The sequence below is a fragment of the Trichomycterus rosablanca genome, chromosome 6, assembly GCF_030014385.1.
Source record: "Trichomycterus rosablanca isolate fTriRos1 chromosome 6, fTriRos1.hap1, whole genome shotgun sequence".
NCBI classification, from domain to species: domain Eukaryota; kingdom Metazoa; phylum Chordata; class Actinopteri; order Siluriformes; family Trichomycteridae; genus Trichomycterus; species Trichomycterus rosablanca.
Window position 1 is genome coordinate 20,211,979 of NC_085993.1, and position 18,865 is coordinate 20,230,843.

The following is an 18,865-nucleotide window of genomic DNA, read 5'->3' on the forward strand; positions in this document are numbered from 1 at the left end:
AAATGAAAGTGAGCTCAGCTATAACACTAACAGCTTCTAAGCGGCATTCGGTCATTATTAGCAAGAATGCCATATACTGAGAGAAAAGTGAGGCTTGTTGGCAGCTCTCTTAGAAACTGAGCCGTTGAAAGAAGTCATTGGTGTCCGGTATTCAGTTAAGAGGCTCACTGTGCCCTGTTTCTGCTTCCAAATATAACCCATAAAACAAAACAGGGCAATCAATTAAGGGAATTAAGACGCCATAGATGCAGTATTTATTGTGACAGCATTACAGCTCTGTCGGCATAATCCAGATACAGGAAAATGAGATTTAATAAACATATACACTCTGCGCGTCTTGCTGTCATGAATCACGTCCAAGCACACAATGCTTGTGTCATGATCAAAACAACGACCGGCAAGCTCGTGACTAGCTAGTATGCTGTTGTAGCAACTTTATAGATTACACATAAAGGTAACAGACAGAGAAAGAAAACCTGGGAAGCAGTGGTGGTAACTAAAGCGTAAAAAAATGATAAAGTAATATGGGAACATGCAGGACAGAGAGAGTAGAGCTAACGAGGACGCTACGAGTCAGTTCGGTTTGTAGCATCGGCTCTCACATCAAACAGCCGGGCCTTTTTATTAAGCAGAAAGCCCAGAGAGACACACAGAGAGAGAGAGACTGTGTGAAGAGGAGTGGAAAATTAGAGCTGAAACCGAGCAGCAAAAGGACCTCTAATTTACTGGCATGTACAGTATGCAAATGAGATCGCTCTCTGCTTAACGGCATCGTTTATGTCCATATTAATGGCATCATCATTACAGGGACTCAAATTAAATTACGCCATAATTAGCATATGAAAGTGATTGGTGAAAGTTTAAAACAAATACCCAATTTCCGTTAATGAATAGCTGTAATCAGAGTGTGTAGATGCAGAGGCAAAACACGGAAAACAAATATGTGTTTTCTGTTCGGGAGGGGCGACAAAATGATGCTCTGTTTGAACTTAACACACAGACAACAGTTCCTCACACTGCCGCCTGATGTGTATGTGTATGTGTGTGTGTGTGTGTGTGTGTGTGTGTGGCAGGTCTTTATACCATCAGCTTTTATTTTCCAAACATGCTCTGATCAAAGGTGCATTTTTCCCTCTTGCCTCTTATTTTCAGAGATAATCAATAAAACACTAATCACTTCATGGCTGATCTGGAGAAAGCAAGAACGTGAGACAGCATGAGAGAGTTGAGCGAGCGAGAGCTACATCTAATACATTCGAAACTGCTGTTTGAAGCTGAGAACAACTCAACACCAACATCTCCATTGCAGAATAATGACATCTTGGCATCACCTGACAGTCAGAGGAAACTCTTGTAGAGCCAAGATTTCAAACCTGCTAACATCAAAGGATTTAAGTCACCCTTACAACCCCCCCTCCACCACTACCACCTGATTTAATAGAAGTCGTAACAAATCTACAGCCACGAATCGTGATCATATCTCTAATCTTAAGCAACAGAGATGCTTTTAGGTCTTGGCTTATGTCAGCATCACTCATACTAACTTTGCAACCCGAAACGTCTCAGTGGTAAAAGTACTGGACAGATGTGGTCCTTAAGAGGCGACCTTAATTCTCATTTGACTGCATTGTATTCACAATGGAAGCATGTGCAATCGAATGGTGTGTTACAGAAGCCCCAATGATTTGCAAACTCACAGCACTCCCGGGAAACAATAATAATAATAATAATAATACTTTTACATCACCTAGAAGTAGCATCAGCACCCTTTCTGCTTGTCTACAACTATATATTATCTTTTTCCCCAATCTAGTCAGTTCTACTTCCCCAATTCCTCTGCCGGTTGCTGGCATCCACCCCACCCAATACTTTGTCACGCTAGCCAGCAGTGGAGAGCTTTACTATATACTAGGAGTCACACTCTGCCCTATGAGTACCTCCACTACTCATGCTGATCCCCTGACTAAACAACAGGAATCACTGTTGAAGCAATGAACAGAAACCCTAAACAACATCTTCTCCCTCAGACATGGCCAGCTGTGTCTGTTGAGAGTCTGTGCATAGTAACCTATAATAAAAACAATTATTTATTGTTATTAATTTAGCAACAACATTAAAAACCTAAAGCCTAGCGGGCGCTCGGGTGGCACAGGACTACACTGTGCCTGTTGGGATACAGGGTTCATATATCCAGCTGTTTAATCAGCCGGTTTGGCATCTGGATACAGCCAAGATTAGCTATGTTTCAATTACGTTTACATTTTCTGCATTTAGCAGATGCTTTTATCCAAAGTGACTTACAGTACTGCAACAGTAAGCAATTGAGGGTTAAGGACCTTGCTCAAGGGCCAAACAGTGGCAACCTGGCAGTGGTGGGATTTGAACCAGCGACCTTTCGATTACTAGTCCAGTACCTTAACCACTAGACTACAACTGCCCAATTAAATGCTTAGTAGAGTAATATATAAAATATAAGTAATCAGACCCTTAGAATTCACAAAAAAAAAATGTAACAAGTGAAAAGTGTTGGTTGCTTATAACTCATACAGGGAGTTTATACACTACCTGTATGTTATACACTGTGAATCAAAAAAGCAACCTCTGTGCTTATGCCCATAACTTTGGCAAATGTTGATCTTTTTTTCCCACTGTTGCAGTGCCAGTGCACTATTAATGATACAGACTGACAAATGGACAAGTCTAATTTCCTTAGAAATTTGACATGTTGACCGATGGGTCTGAGGTTTGTCCTCTTGGCTGAGCTCTAGTTCTTGAACTTCGCTGTGCTGATATATGTATGCGCGCTTTTCAGTCAGCAGCTTCGCAGAGCTTAGGCAGCTATTTTTATTTTTTTTTGGCTTTTACCCCTTTTTCTCCCACTTTTTAGCACATCCAATTTCTACCCGTCAATCATCCTCTCACTAATGCTGGTCCTTGCTCCTGATTGGGGAGGACGAGGCTGCTCCACGCCCCCTCGGAAACGTGCACAGCAATGGAACATCTTATCACCTACACTTGACGAGCGCAGTGCGGTACAGCGCTGTGCACGGAGGGCCACACCCCCTACCGCACTCCTTCCTCATCTCCGTGCAGGCGCCATTAACCAGCCAGCAAAGGTCGTAATCGTACTAGTCTGATAGAGAGTCCCCATCCGGCTTTAGTCCCGCACCTTATCTGAACAACAGGCCAATCGTTGTTCATGTAGCCACTCAGCCTCAGCCGGCAAGGCAGAGCCGAGATTCGATATGATGTATTCGAGATCTCAGCTCTGGTAAACAGCGTGTGTTTTACCGCTGCGCCACCTGAGCGACTGGCAGCTATTTTATTCAAGTCCTCCTCTTTCTAAGTTTTTCTCTGGAAATTCAGCAGGTTGTCTAATACAGTTATAATCTTTAAGCAGATACAAATTTGTAATAAAAATTCTGACCTCTTCATTAAATCCTTATTTTATTATATCTACAATATTGTGTCTGCTGCTTTTGAGTGCAAACACAAATGGTTGTCATGGTAACCAATATATTAAATAAGTAAAATGACCTTGTTGTGTCCAACTGTGTTTCATCTTACTGGGTCTTTTGTGCTGCTTTTTATTCATGTGTTATGGAGCTAGACAAAAATCCTGCACAGAGGATTGTGGGAACAACAGCGAAGCAAAACAGGTATTGATTACAATAAAACGTAAAGAGGAACAGCCACATTTAGATGTAAATAATTGTGGCAGCATAAACAAACAGGTTTATTAAAATTTGCATGACTAAATTTATAGTTAGTGCATTTAAATTAAAATGATTAGGCAATTAAAACAATAAATAATACAATAAAAAGCCAATATAAACTAATAAAGCCAAAAAACACACATTTATTTTAATCAATTATTTCATCAGAAAAAAAGAACAATGCAGAACTAGCTCAATAGCACAACTGAAATTTCTCAGGCACACTATAAGCTACATCTATCTATGGGTGTGTTTGAAAACCTAGCGAGCTCTCTACATAGGCAGCATTTTACATCATCCTATGCGTGCTGCCGAGAGGACGGCTGTTTGAATTCTTAGATGCCTTAAAATGCTTCCTACTAAGGCACCTTAAATCTGAACGGTATTTTGACAGAATAACGAGCATTCAGTGCGGCACAACTTTTCTCACAAAAAAATTAAAAATATGGTGGACGGTGCAGAGCAACGAATAGAGTTCCTTTCAAACAAATAAATTATCATTGATTTTTTATTTGTATAAATGTGTACAAGTGTCATTTGTTTGCAAATTCGGGCTTGTCAGAGAATTTAACCGTTTTCGGTACACAGAGGGAGCCGTTAGTTGACATGCTAGTGCGTTGTGCCACTTCATCCCATTGGTTAAAATGGCCTAAGGCTAACAGTGTTGGCTTAGTAAGCAAAAACTGATGAAATCATTGTAATCAAGTAGTGCATTCAAGTAACCTGCCTTATTACAGGCAGATGACTATTAAGTCGATGACTTATTAGAATCCTTTCTTCTTAGGCAGCTGCCTATGTAGGCAGTAAGACAGCTCACTAGGGTTTCGAACACACCCAAAATATCTATAATATCTATAAAATATCTAAGCTACAACTACCAGATGAACCTTGTGTGTATACGTTCACTTACTGTTACCTACTGGTTGCTCTGTAAACTAATCAGGAAGGACCAAACAGAACCACTACAGACCATTTTTCCCCCCAATTTTTCTCCCTTAATCTAGTCGTGTCCAATTACCCTGACTGCGTCCTCTATACCGCTGACTGAGGACGCCTCTCAACTGACATACGCCCCCTCCGGCACGTACAGTCAGTACAGACTGCATTTTTCACCTGCACGAGTCGAGTTCATACACCGATGGGCACTGTGTACGGAGGGCCACACCCCCATCAGCATCAATCCTCAGCCCTGTGCAGGCGCCATCAGTCAGCCAGCAGGGGCCGCAGATGCACCAGTTATGAGGACCTATGATCCGACTTTCTTACCCTCTAACCCTGAACAACAGCCAATCGTTGTTCATGCAGCCGCCCAGCCCAGTCGGAAAAGCAGAGCTGAGATTCGATACGATGTATTTAAAACCCCAACTCTGGTGCGCTAGTGCCACCTGAGTGGCTCCTACAGACCATTTATGTGTAGAAAGGTGCAGCAGTGTTGCTGGGATTTTTAAGCACTTCAATGTAATATGCTAGGAAGAGAATAGTGCTCTGACCAAGAATATGATGGCAACGGCATCCTGTGATCATAAAGTAATTACTAATAAAGAATTACAGTAGAATAAAAACTATTAACTATTAACTATGTGAATTTAACTATCCTTGTAATGACACTAAAGCTCAGTTTAAGCTAACTGGATGCACCTGACCACATGTTTTTGATGGGTAAAATGTCAGTTAAATCCATTTAAATGTAAACAAACCAATAAAGTGTGCAAGGAGTCTAAATACTTTCTGTATAGAAAGTTGGACTGTAGTGTGAGCCAGTTGAGCACCACAAACTTATCATTAAATAATTCATATAAAAGAATGCGAGTTCATCTTTCCTTCAGTTTCTTTGACTCTTCTTTCATTCTCATTTTTTTTCCCACTCACACAAATGAAACCAAAGCCGTGCACTTTATCAGAAATGGACTCTTCAAAATTTAAAGAAGTGCCACTTTATTTTATTCATCAAGAAATCCATTAAAAAGACCGTATTCCTCAGAAGTATGTAAATCACATGCCTTTCAAGGTAGAGCCAGAGCAGAATCCTCTCTATCAACTAATGACGACGCTCATTACATGCAGGTGAGTGAACGAAATGAAAGCGGCGGTGTGTGCCGTGGCCTCTTCTCCGCTTAAATCCCTATGAAATGCTAATGTCTCACTTCTAATTAGAGGATACTAAGTCCAAATGCACCTTCACGCCTGCTAGCCAGCAACATAAATTTTTCTCTACCCTCCTAGATGTGGCTCTTCTGCATTCCATTAATTCATATTTAATGTCTGATCACTGTTTGAGCATTCTTCTTAAGATTCTTCTTCTTTTAGTCTCTCATGTCAATTTACATATTATTGGGAAATGTTGTTGCTAAAAGTGTGCATGTTTAAATGCAAACACAACACAACACACACACACACACACAAACAGGTTTCCATGTGAACGACAGCATAAAGAAACCGGTCCCATCCCTCCTCACCTCCACATGCTCGGCCCTGTTTACACATCTGCGGTCATAAACATGTTTACAAGAAAAAAAGTGCCTGCCATTCTCAGAAACTGACCTTGAAAAATCAGCAAACAACCAGCACAGCAAGTTCATTAAGTGCACAGTGGGGAGGACGATATCACCACCCTGTTGCTTAACACATAATAAAGCCTTTCAGACACACTGACACAATGAGGACAAATTTATTAACTTTTTCTATGATGGGCAAATGAAAACACCTTTACTAATGGATAGGAAGAAATAGAGTCTAATTAGCACTAAGCTTTTATAGCTGCTGTTATCATGGTTATTGCTTACAATGTTGTAATGACAAAATCAATACGGGTTACTTCTGTGTCATCTGTCTTCATACTAAAAAGTGACAACGTCTAATCTAATGTGCACTTGCTGGATTTTCATTTTTGGTGAAATGGAAAATTTTGTTATTTTTATTCAATGTTTAAGCTCAATAACTACGTTATAAGACAAAAATAATCCAAGTAAACACAAATGATTTCTTTGTATTTTGTTTATGCATTTTCTCCCCTTTTTCTCCCCACTTTTAGCGCGTCCGATTGCCCCATTGCATCATGATTCCTCTCCACTAATGCCGATCCCCGCTCTGATTGAGGAGAGCGAAGCTAACCCACGCACCCTCCAACAAGTGGGCAGCAGCCATATGTATTTTTTCACCTGCACTAGACGCGTGCTAATGCGGATCAGCCCTGTGTACGGAGAGACACACCCTGATCAATGCACTCCTTCCCTCAATCAGCAGCAGAGGTCGCAGTTGCATCAGCTACGACGAGACCCTATCCGGCTTTCTACTACCCCACCCCTATATGAACGACAGGCCAATCGTTGTTCATGTGGCCGCTCAGACTAGCCGTATGGAAGACTGAGATTCAATACGAATGTATTCGAGATCCCAGCTCCGGTGTGCTAGTGTGTGTTTTCACTGCTTTGCCACCTGAGCAGACAGGCCTAACACAAATGCTTTTTAAGTAATGTTTTATTTATAGATAGAAAAAAAATGCTTTTCAGCCCTACCTTGATCGATGTATAAAATGAGCTCTTAATTCATCAGTTAATTAAACTCAATTAATAAGTGGGTTTAATTTCATTAGCCACACCCTGTCATGGTTATCTGATTGAGAACAAAGCTAACCCACGCCCCCTCCGACACGTGGGCAGCAGCCGTATGCATTTTTTTCCACCTGCACTAGGCGAGTGCTAATGCGAATCAGCCCTGTGTACGGAGAGACACACCCTGATCAATGCACTCCTTCGCCGCCCCTGTGCAGGCGGCATCAATCGGCAGCAGAGGTCGCAGTTGCATCAGCTACGACGAGACCCTCCCCGCTTACTACTACCCCACCCCTATATGAACGACAGGCCAATCGTTGTTCATGTGGCCACTCAGCCCAGTCGTATGGAAGAGCTGAGATTCAATATGATGTATTCGAGATCCCAGCTCCGGTGTGCTAGTGTGTGTTTTTACTGATTTGCCACCTGAGCAGCCAGGCCTAACACAAATGCTTTTTAGGTAATGTTTTATTTATAGATAGAAAAAAAATGCTTTTCAGCCCTACCTGGCTTGATGTATAAAATGAGCTCTTAATTCATCAGTTAATTAAACTCAATTAATAAGTGGGTTTAATTTCATTAGCCACACCCTGTCATGGTTATTGCCAGATCTGTTGAATCTGAACATCACTTAAATAGAACCTGAATGGCAATGTGAAGTCTCAGTTTAGGTCTCAAAAAGCAGCACGTAATGCACCTTTCTAAATGGATTCAAATACAGATGGATTCATGGAAAGGGTTGGAAAGGGTTAAAAAGGGCTCTGAGACTACAGTGAGAGCGATTATTTACAAAGAGAAAAAACAACAGTGATGAACCTACCTGGCTGTCCTACCAAAAAATCTACAGAAATAAAGTTTCCAGTTTCCTTGATTAGGTCAAAATCAGTTTAATAACATGTTGTTTACATTAAAGTACACATAGTCTACATGTCTGTAAAACACAGACTTAGAGTTTAGGCCACACTCGTTGTTAACAGACAACAGTAATAGTAAGTAAGGAAAATGAATTATAGAAAATAAATATGTTTTTAAATTGGCAGCAACAGTTTGGAGTGGAGAAGTTCTGAACCTACGTTTTGGGATGAACTAAGGAGTTCAAGCCAGTTCAATATAAGTGCCTGACCTTACAAATGCTCTTTTGACTGAAGGTGCACAAGTGGTTTAACAAGTATGGTGTGGAGTGACCTGTACAGAGCCCTGATTTCAACCCGGCTAAACATCTTTAGGAAAAACTGGAACATCCCCTAGCAAGTCATGCCCTGTCCAACATTAGTGACCTTAACATTAGTGACCCTGTCCCACAACAATACTGAACTCACAAATGCTTTGGAATGAAGGGGCACACATTCCCACTCATACACAGATTGTGGAAAAAAGAAATGTCCAACAAGCTCATGGTGAGGTATACAAACTTCTGATCATATAGTGTATTTTCTTCTCTCCAAAAACCAAATGTTCATCATTGTCTTTTTTTACCACCGCTTCAACCTATTCATGGTCACAGTGGGTACAAATGGCAGGAAGCACCTTAGATAGGTTGCACAAACTCAGACAAACACACAAACACACACACACACACATATCTAAGAGCAATTTTAGTATCTACAATTAATCTGGCCGCATGTCTTTGGACTGTGGGAACAAACTGGAGCACCTGGAGGAAACCCACACAGACAAGGGGAGAACATGCAAACTCCACACAGAAAGGACTTGGACCACAAACACAAAATAAAGGATAACCAACATAAAATGTTCATGCAGATAAGGTGTTTCAACATATATCCACCTTAAATATATACACTGATCAGCCATAACATTAAAACCACCTCCTTGTTTCTGCACTTACTGTCTATTTTATCAGCTCCACTTACCATAAAGAGGCACTTTGTAGTTCTACAATTACTGACTGTAGTCCATCTGGTTCTCTACATGCTTTGTTAGCCCCTTTCATGCTGTTCTTAAATGGTCAGGACCCAAACAGGACTACTACAGAGTAGGTGTGTATGTACTTTTGTTACATACATGTGTACATGTCTCAGCATTCCTGTGTGTTTCTTTGCATTTTAACTATAGAGTGTTGCTATTAATTACTTAAATGTGCATATGTAAAGGTGGCTAAAGAGAACTACGAGAGACAGGCAAAACTAGGAAGACTACGAAAAAAAAGAAAAAAAAAATGATGCATGCCTGTGGGATTCAGCAGACCTGAGCAGAGTTAAAGTAAAAAGGCATGACAGTGTGTTTTTATTGTCTAAGTGGCACCGTTAGTATTATTCCCCTACTCCGGCCCCAGTCTGATAACCATATTAGGACGTGTACAGTAAAGTAAACAATAACACAAAGGCAATGAGATGGGAATTTCTTTTTTTGCCGGTAATGGTGTTTGTGCTAGCTGCTTTTAGACGCAGATTATAACAGTGTTTTAGAAGAAAGAATGAAGCCAGGACTTAACCTCAGCTCTACACAGCTCTACAACCTTCAGTAACTACATGAATCTTAGCTTCCCTGCTTCTTGATTTGATTTTTTTTTTAATAAAAGTATTGACCTTTGTGTAAATTTGGTCATATTCACAACTGTAAATATATAACTATCTTGAACAACACAAAAATGTAAACAGAATAACAGAACCTAGCTGGTAAAAGAGCAAGACAACCTTTTTAAAGGACACCTGGAATTGCCTGATTTGCTGTTGTTCTTTGGTTGTGAGTAAGAACTGGTCTTAAAATGGAGAACATGCTCAACTGCAGATGGGATCAAATAATTGCCAAACCTATCTCTTTCTCCCGATTTTTAGCGCATCCAATTTTTACCCAATTGCGTTATGCTTCCTCTCTACTGGTGCTGACCCACACCCGAAACACGCCCCCTCCGACACATGCGCAGTAGCTGACTGCATCTTTTCACCTACACAAGGCGAGTTTATATACAGATCAGCCTTGTGCATGGAGAGCCACACCCTGATTCAACGCATTATCCCCAGTCTCTGTGCAGACGCCATCAATCAGCCAGCAGAGGTCGTAATTGCATCAGCCATGAGGTCCCTATCCGGCTCCCTCCCTGGATGAGCGACAGCCAAACGCTGTTCATATAGCCTCCCAGCCCAGCCAGATGGCAGAGATGAGATTCGATGTGATGTAATCGAAATCCCAGCTCTGGTGCAAACCCGTCTTTTAATGGCCTAGCAGCCGGCACAGCCACTAATGAATGGGGAAAAAATTGCTGACATTAAGCCAAATGATTATGTTTATTGAATGTTTAATGACGTGACATGATCGGTTATTTGCAGATCAGTTACTATAGAACCTTTTTTGTTTAATTGGACACAGAGTACACACAATTTTATACTTGGTGGTACTTGGTGTAAAGAACTGTAAAACAAATAAACAAACAAACTAAAAATAATTGTATAATAATAATTATTATTATAAAATAATACAAAACCTGCAAAACATCTGTGAACAGTTGTAATTACCCTTCTAAAGAAACTATATACTACAGTGTGTAGCTAAAGCCTGTCAGAATGATGTGTACATCTCACATCTAGTTTGCTTACTGTGGAATAAGACAATTTACAAGCACATAACCAAGTTTTATGCATAGTGGCATCCATGACAACAAATGTACTTTCAATAATTACTCAATTTTTTTTAAATTTCATTTAATTTTCATGTTTTAGCACTGCTTTATCCTGGCCAGTGTGGCAAAGGGCCCGATTTCTCTGGAATCACTAACGACAATGCAGTAACACACCCTGGACGGGACGCCGATCTATCGCGAGGCCTCAGCCATCCACCTCCCCAGACATAACGTCTGTATGTAGACTCCCGATAGCAGCGCCCAGTATATTTATATTAAGGTTGAAAACAATGCACTTCAGAAGTTAGTGTTCTTGTAGTGCCAGCAGGAAGAATAAAACAAACCCTACCAGACTGTATTTATATGAGTTTATTTTTCTTCAATAATCGATTTCTCCAGATCAGGGTCACAATAACAGGGTCTGGGAACCACACCCTTACGCATTCACTTATTTACAACTATACGGTATTTAGAGTAGCCAAATGAACATATATACTGGAAAGAATGTCAAACTTGTTTTAGACAACAACCACAGGACTCTGAAGCTGGGAGTCACTCAGATTATAAGGTAGTAAATGTAGTGCACTGTAAAAACATCAGTGGCTAAAGAACTTATTATTAATATTATTTATTTTCCTAAATCTCTGTCAGATTATCCTATCACAAAACAGATACCAGCCTAAATGAGTGAGAACTGGCAGGTCCATCCTCCAGGATGCTGAAAGATTAGCATGCTTTAAAACCAGTGCTAACTGACACCTTCTGCACACATGAGCTTACAGATGCTCGAGATTAGCCAGTGCCATCACTCTCCCACTGTGAGAGCAGGGCCAGGTATTCTGTTGGATTCCTTACCATGGATAGCTAAAACATGAGTGTTAAACTCACAAGTTCAAATCTCTTCAGCGCCACCAACTGGCTGGGGTGTCCGCACAAACACAGTTGGCTAGGAATCGGATAAAAGAGTAGGGGGATTCGAAGAAAAAACTGTGTTTCTGGTATCTATGCAATGTTTTTATTACTGTAATTGTTTTTCTAGTTTTCTTGTGGCATGCAGAGCTTCAAAACAACACTTGGATACAAGGTGCTACACGTCAGTCTGTGTCTCCGGCATGAGTGACATTAGACTTGCAAGTCAGGTCAACAGCTCTAATCAAAATAATAATAGATTTTTTTTCAAGGAACAGTGTACCAAATGAAAAAAGCAAACCAGATTTAAACGAGTAAGACCTCATGCTAAGTACTTGCTTCAGTTTTTATACAACATGCAGTGATCAAACTCTCAACTGCCTGATGTGATGGATATCTCCCTGTTTTAACACATCAGAACCCCCAACTTAAAGCAATGAAGCCAACAAAACATATATGTTTGGCGCCCAGGTGGTGCACCGAGATTCTGAACTCCTCAATTCGAAACTTGGCGATGCCACCGGTCGGCTTGGTGCCATCTAGTGGGCATAATTTTATTATTATTTTTTTCCCTCCTTTTTCTCCCCCTTTAGTGCATCCAAATGTTCAATTTGCATCGTGCTTCCTCTCCGTCTATGCCGAACCCTGCCCTGACCGAGGAGATCGAAGCTAACCCATATCCCCTCCGAAACATGGGCAGCAGCCGGATGCATTTTTGCCACCCGCACATCGATGAGTATGGCACCACCTAGCGTTGCATGCGGAGAGACACACCCTAAGGGCACTCTTCCTCATCTCTGTGCATGCGCCTCTAATCAGCCGGCCGAGGTCATAATCGCATTCTGACAGAGAGAGACCCACATCCGGTTCTTTGTCCCGCCCCCCAACTGAGCAACCGGCCAATCGTTGCTCATACAGCCACTCAGCCTCGAACCGGTAAGGCAGAGCTGGATCCGATACGATGTACTCAGAATACAGCTCTGGTTGCAGCGTGTCTTTTTACCGCTGCGCCACCTGAGCGGCTATCTAGTGGGCATAATTGACACAGTTCTGCTAGGGCGGGTTGACCGGAATATGTGGGTGGGTGTGTAAGGACAGAGAGGAGCCTGTGCAGAGTGCATAAGTGAAAAAGGGGTCAGCTAAGGGCTGCACGCGGGTTGAAGAAGGCGTGAGCAGCAATATACCCACCTCGACTGCAATTGGGGATCCCCCAGCAGCAGAAGACTACGCTAAATTGGGAGAAAATAGGAGAAAAAGCACAAATATAATAGAAAGAGAGAAGAGAAAAAAAAAAAAAAAAAAAAAAAAAAAAAAAAAAAAAAAAAAAAAAACATAGCCTGCTTTATATCACACAAACAGTAATATGTCATTTGTCTAGAAAGCACTAATTTCCTCTAAAACACTGTGTACTTCTTGACAAGAGTATTACACTGACACTCCTGTGGAAGTCTCATCCCTCTCATTCTGCGTTCTTTGAAGTGCATATTCTTATAAAACACTGTTTGGGGAGCCAATGTCCACCCATTACATTCCAATTTGGTGCAGTCAGATTGCATTAAACATGGGGAAAAGAAACACTAAAAAGAAACCAAGAAAGACCAAGCCAAGAAAGAAACAGCACTGTATGAGTCTTTTTATCACTTCTGAATCACCTATCACTAAAGATCAGCACATCTACACTCGGGATGACTGTCAGTTTCATTCTGCTTGCAAATTATACAAATTATTTAGGTTACAGTGCACTGGAGTGAGGTAAAGAAGGCTAACAAAGCATCATCCATATCTTCATCCATCACATTAAACAGCTCTGACATAACACTCTCTCACTTGTGAGTGCGCGCACACACACGTACAAATGCAAGCTGTTTATTTACATAAGATTCAGTCTACTCCATTAAGCAGCTGCTCCAGGTGCTTTATCCCTAAAAGGGATTTTGCTTCCTTGAATAGATGCACCAGGGTGTTAAAATGCTGTTTGTTGAAAGTGCTTTATGCTCAATAGAAAGTGAAGAAAAACAAATGCCAAAGTTAATGAGTTTTCATAGATTATAGGTAGTATTTAACTGAAAGCTGTAGAAGAAGCAAGACTAGCTAACATTAAGCAAAAGGTTGAAATGAACTAAACTTTACACTGACAGCTTTTTCACTTTTCTCATACCTGTTCACAGCTGGATTTTGCATGTGCACCATGTGTGTAACTGCGACATTTTTTTATGTTTGAAAAACACATTAATCTCATTTAATGACTAAAAAGAAAAAGAAAAATGGCTACACATCTCTAGGAACTGTGCTTATTTGACTCATGATATGACACGCAGCTTTTTTTTCTTTTTAAAGCATACATTTAGCTTTCATCTTTCTGAAGACAACTAGTCAGTTGAAAGCCGTGACTGCGTACAGCCATCACCTCGACTCAGTTCTGAGATGTCATGAAACCACGTCACCGCTCTCACACAGAGAGTTAGTTAAAGCCTTTGTGTTCAGACCCAGACATACTGCACATGAGTAAGGATACATTAATAGGGCTAATAAATCCCTAATAGTAAATTTGTCCCAGGAAAAATTCAACAAGGTGTATGAGGGGGGTTGTTTATAAAACAGTAGAAATTATTACATAAGAGAAAACAAAATTCTGGAACTGTGACAAAAACTGTGATGTTATAATATAAAGAATATTCTCATAAATAAAAAAAATGGGTCGGTCCGAAAACCTGGTGATCTCTCTACATAAACAGCATTATACATCACCTATGTACCCTCCCGAGAAGAAGGCTGTCTAAATTCTTAGATATCTTAAAATGCTGCCTACTAAGATGCCTTGTTTTAAAGCAATAAACTGACTAAATAACAAGGGAGCATCTGATGCTTCTTCAGCGGTGAAGGCAATCCAAGCATTCAGTGTGGCACAACTTTTCTCACAAAAAAATTACAAATACGGCGGATGTAAATAAATTCTCATTTATTTAATATTTATGTGTTTAATATCATTAATAAAGTGCAATTAGTTTTCAAATTTGGGCTTGTCAGTGACAGATTAACCGTTTTCAGTACACAGATGCGGGTTGTGCTGCCTCAGCCCATTGGTTTGAATGGCCTGAATCTAACTGTATTAGCTTAGTAAGCAAAAACTGCAATGACGTAATCACCGTCTTAGTAGTGCATCCAAATAATCTGCTCTATAAGTTTCTATGTCATATTAGAAACCTAGTAGCAGTAGGCAGGGCAGCTCACTAGGTTTTCAGACAGACCCAATATTTACAATAAATCTAAAAACTGTAGACCAACTTAATAACATAGAAATATTACCATGCAGAGATAATCTTAAAAATAAAATAAATATAAAGGTGATCAAAGCAAATTAATGCTTTTTTAAAATGTTCTAATATATAAAACACTGCATGATCTATTTACGTTTTTGCAACATTGCTCATCTGCTGATGCCTTTGGTGTCTCTTGCCATGTAAATACCCTGTAAACTTAGCTTTTAAGCCTGTGTGCCAGTTTCATACAAGGTTGTTTGCACATAATGAAGCTGAACTGCGTGTGAAAGTGGGTACAAAAAGCTAAGCATATCTAACCCTGAGTGTCCTGTATTATAGTTTTGAGACATAAGCAAGTAAGTGCACTGAAAACTGTGTGGAGAAAAAAAAGACACTCTGTGCAGCCTCAATGGTTTCATTCTGGTTAATAATCTACCTTCCCATGAGGCACTTTATCTATAAGGACTTATGTTTTCACTACAGTTAGGAATGAAACCATTAAAGACCATTCTTAAGAATTAGAATGGGACCAAGTGAGAAGAACACAAATCTGTGGGAGATATGGGTAAATTAGCTAGTGCTAAGATTAATGCATAGACATTTCAGCTTAATGCTGAGAAACTGAAATTAAAATGAGTGTATTTGAGATTAAGCAGTCAATGTACTTGCCAGCTTATTTACCTCCACACATTCACCAACATTTATTTATTTTTGTTTGTTTGGTAAAAGCGCGGTAATAAATGCATATGTACTAGCACCCAAGTGGTGGAGTGAACCAATCACTGTCTTCAAAAGACGATTAAAGACCCAGCTCTTTACTAAGCACTTAAGCTGAGAATTAACATGCACTTACTAACAAAAAGAACTTTGTTCTAACAGGGTTTTCAGCAGATTTGTATCCTTGGACTGTTGTCTACTTAAACTAGAGTAGGGAAATGTTTACTGTAAAAGCACTTCTGTAAGTCACTCTGATTAAGAGCATCTGCTAAATGCTGAAAATGTAAAAAAAAAAAAACACAAATCAATTTTATTTAAGTTTGACTGACGAGTAAAAAGTAAAAATAAAATGTAATCCTATTGAAACTATGTTACTATTGCAGAGGAGAAAAATGAAGAAGAGGAATTAAAAGAAGAATGTTTTTCTTAATTGGATAATTTAAAAAAAACACTGTTAATAACTGGGTGGCACAGCTGTGGCATAGCAACATGGATAATGAGGACTTAAGTTTAATCTCAGTCTGTGTACTTTGTTCCTGTGGCTTTTTACCATATACTCTGAAGTGCAGAAGTTAACCTACTCTAAATTGTTGCTAGTTGAATGTATGCATGTATGCATGCGTTTTGCCCTGCGATGGAATGTCACCATATCTAGACTGATTCCAGTGTTTCTGGATCCACTGTGACCATGACCAGGGTGAAGCATTTACAACAAGTCTGCACTATGCTTCCTTAGAAAAGTGAGTCGAAAATCCGCCCAACATGAAAATCAGAAGGCCGGAGCTTTTGTGGTCTATCAGAACAGTGAGAGAATTTTAGCTGCTCATTAAATCAGACAACAAGTATTAAGGGGCCAGTTTAGAATCAATAAACATTCAAAAATGCTTTCACTTTAAAGATTCATTATGATCAAGGTCTCAGTAGGTCCAGAGCTATCTGGAAACAATAATTAAAAGACACAAATGCACCCTGAACAGTGTGGTAAACCATCACAAAGCAACACACAGTTCACACATTAACTTACTCAGACACATCTAAGAGCAATTTACAACCGTCAACAGGTAGCACTGTCGCCTCACAGCAAGAAGGTCCTGGGTTCAATCCCCAGGTGGGGTGGTCCGGGTCCTTTCTGTGTGGAGTTTGCATGTTCTCCCCGTGTCTGCGTGGGTTTAATCCGGGTGCTCTGGCTTCCTCCCACAGTCCAAAGACATGCAAGCGAGGTGAATTGGAGACAATAAATTGTCCATGACTGTGTTTGATATAACCTTGTGAACTGATTAACCTTGTGTAATGAGTAACTACCATTCCTGTCATGAATGTAACCAATGTGTAAAACATGACGTTAAAATCCTAATAAAAAAAACAAACAACTGTCAACACATCTACAGGTATGTTTATTTTAAATGGCAGTAGAAAGCAGAGAATCTGGAGAAATCTCTTTTTGTATTTCTCACCACCCCACATCACACTGTAACTGCTTACAGATAATAAAAATAACAATAATAATACAAATAATAATAATAGTGCCAGTCATTGAATAGTGCCAGTCACTAAAGACTTGGCAGGATGGAATGAGTGGCTTGCATAAAAAGGAATATTTTTTCCCTTGTTTTCACCCACATATTTTTTTAAATCTTTAGTAAATACTATGAACTTAATAATTAGATGTTTACATACTTTTGGCAATATACTGACTGTAACACTGGCTACTGGCTACTACCGACTAATTTAAATAAAACTGGCTCTGTAACCAACCCATTATATTGCATGTGCATATACAGACATCACTGAAAGTGACTGTTGTTTTTGGCTGTGTACAGATTTATTTTTTAGCCAATAACCATGAGATAAGCATCTTATTATTAGCAATAAAACAACTTTCAGGCATGTTTGATAAGAAAACACCACTAAAATCTACAATGGAAAAACTGAGATCATTAAACTTTGACAAACAACTGCTGTGAACAAAAAAAGGGCATATTGTAAAACTCTTAAAATAGCGTGGATGTTAGTTACTGATCTCTTTAAATAAAAGCATGAACAAGACTACAATACTCTAAAAAAATTACGATTTTAAAATAGTAAATAGCAAGTAAACACTATCAAATTTGATCAGACTGCTTCAACTTTATCGCCTAAAACCCTGAAATAATTTTAGCCAGCAGGTGGCCTGTTTGTGAGCATTGACATGTTATAACTTAAACCATGCAAGTATTATAGTCCTGTTCTGTTTAAATTAAAACCAGACTTGCTTAAAGCAGATAATATTTAAACAATGAATCAAAGAAAAAATGACAGAGGACAAAAACAAATCTCCACTGACTGGCAACTCATTCGAATGTCACTCAACATCCTTAGATTGACATCAACTGACCTACAAAAGAATGCAGCACGATATGGACGTTTGATGAGCCCAATTTTTAGCTTGGCCCAACACCTACACCAAGAGTGGCATAAAGTCACCCAACAGCAGTGTGAAAGAATGTTGTTGTGCTCCTTAAACCATTCCTGAACCAGTTTTGCTTTGTGGCAGGGCGCATTATCCCGCTGAAAGAGGCCACAGCCATCAGGGAATATTGTTTCCATGAAAGGGTGTACATGGTCTGCAACAATGTTTAGGTGGGTGGTACGTGTCAAAGTAACATCCACATGGATGGCAGGACCCAAGGTTTTCCAGCAGAACATTGCCCAAAGCATCACACTGCCTCCACTGGCTTGCCTTCCTCCCATAGTGCATCCTGGTGCCATTTGTTCCCCAGATAAGTGACTCACACGCACCCGGCCATCCACGTGATGTAAAAGAAAACGTGATTCATCAGACCAGGCCACCTTCTTCCATTGCTCCGTGGTCCAGTTTCGATGCTCACATTTCGGCGGCGGACACCTTTCTATCAGAAACAGCATTAACTTCTTCAGCAATTTGAGCTACAATAGCTCGTCTGTTGGATCGGACCATACGGGCCAGCCTTCGCTTCCCACATGCATCAATGAGCCTTGGCCGCCTATGACCCTGTCGCTGGTTTACCACTGTTCCTTCCTTGGAACACTTTTGATAGATACTGACCACTGCAGACCGGGAACACCCCACAAGAGCTGCAGTTTTGGAGATGCTCTGACCCAGTCGTCTAGCCATCA

General features: G+C 40.2%; 1 protein-coding gene across 2 annotated transcripts in view; it reads right to left on the reverse strand.

Moving 5' to 3' along the window:
• The window catches only part of foxp1b (forkhead box P1b), a 323,816-nt gene that overhangs the window by 199,157 nt on the left and 105,794 nt on the right, over positions 1-18,865 (reverse strand). The window lies entirely within an intron of this gene.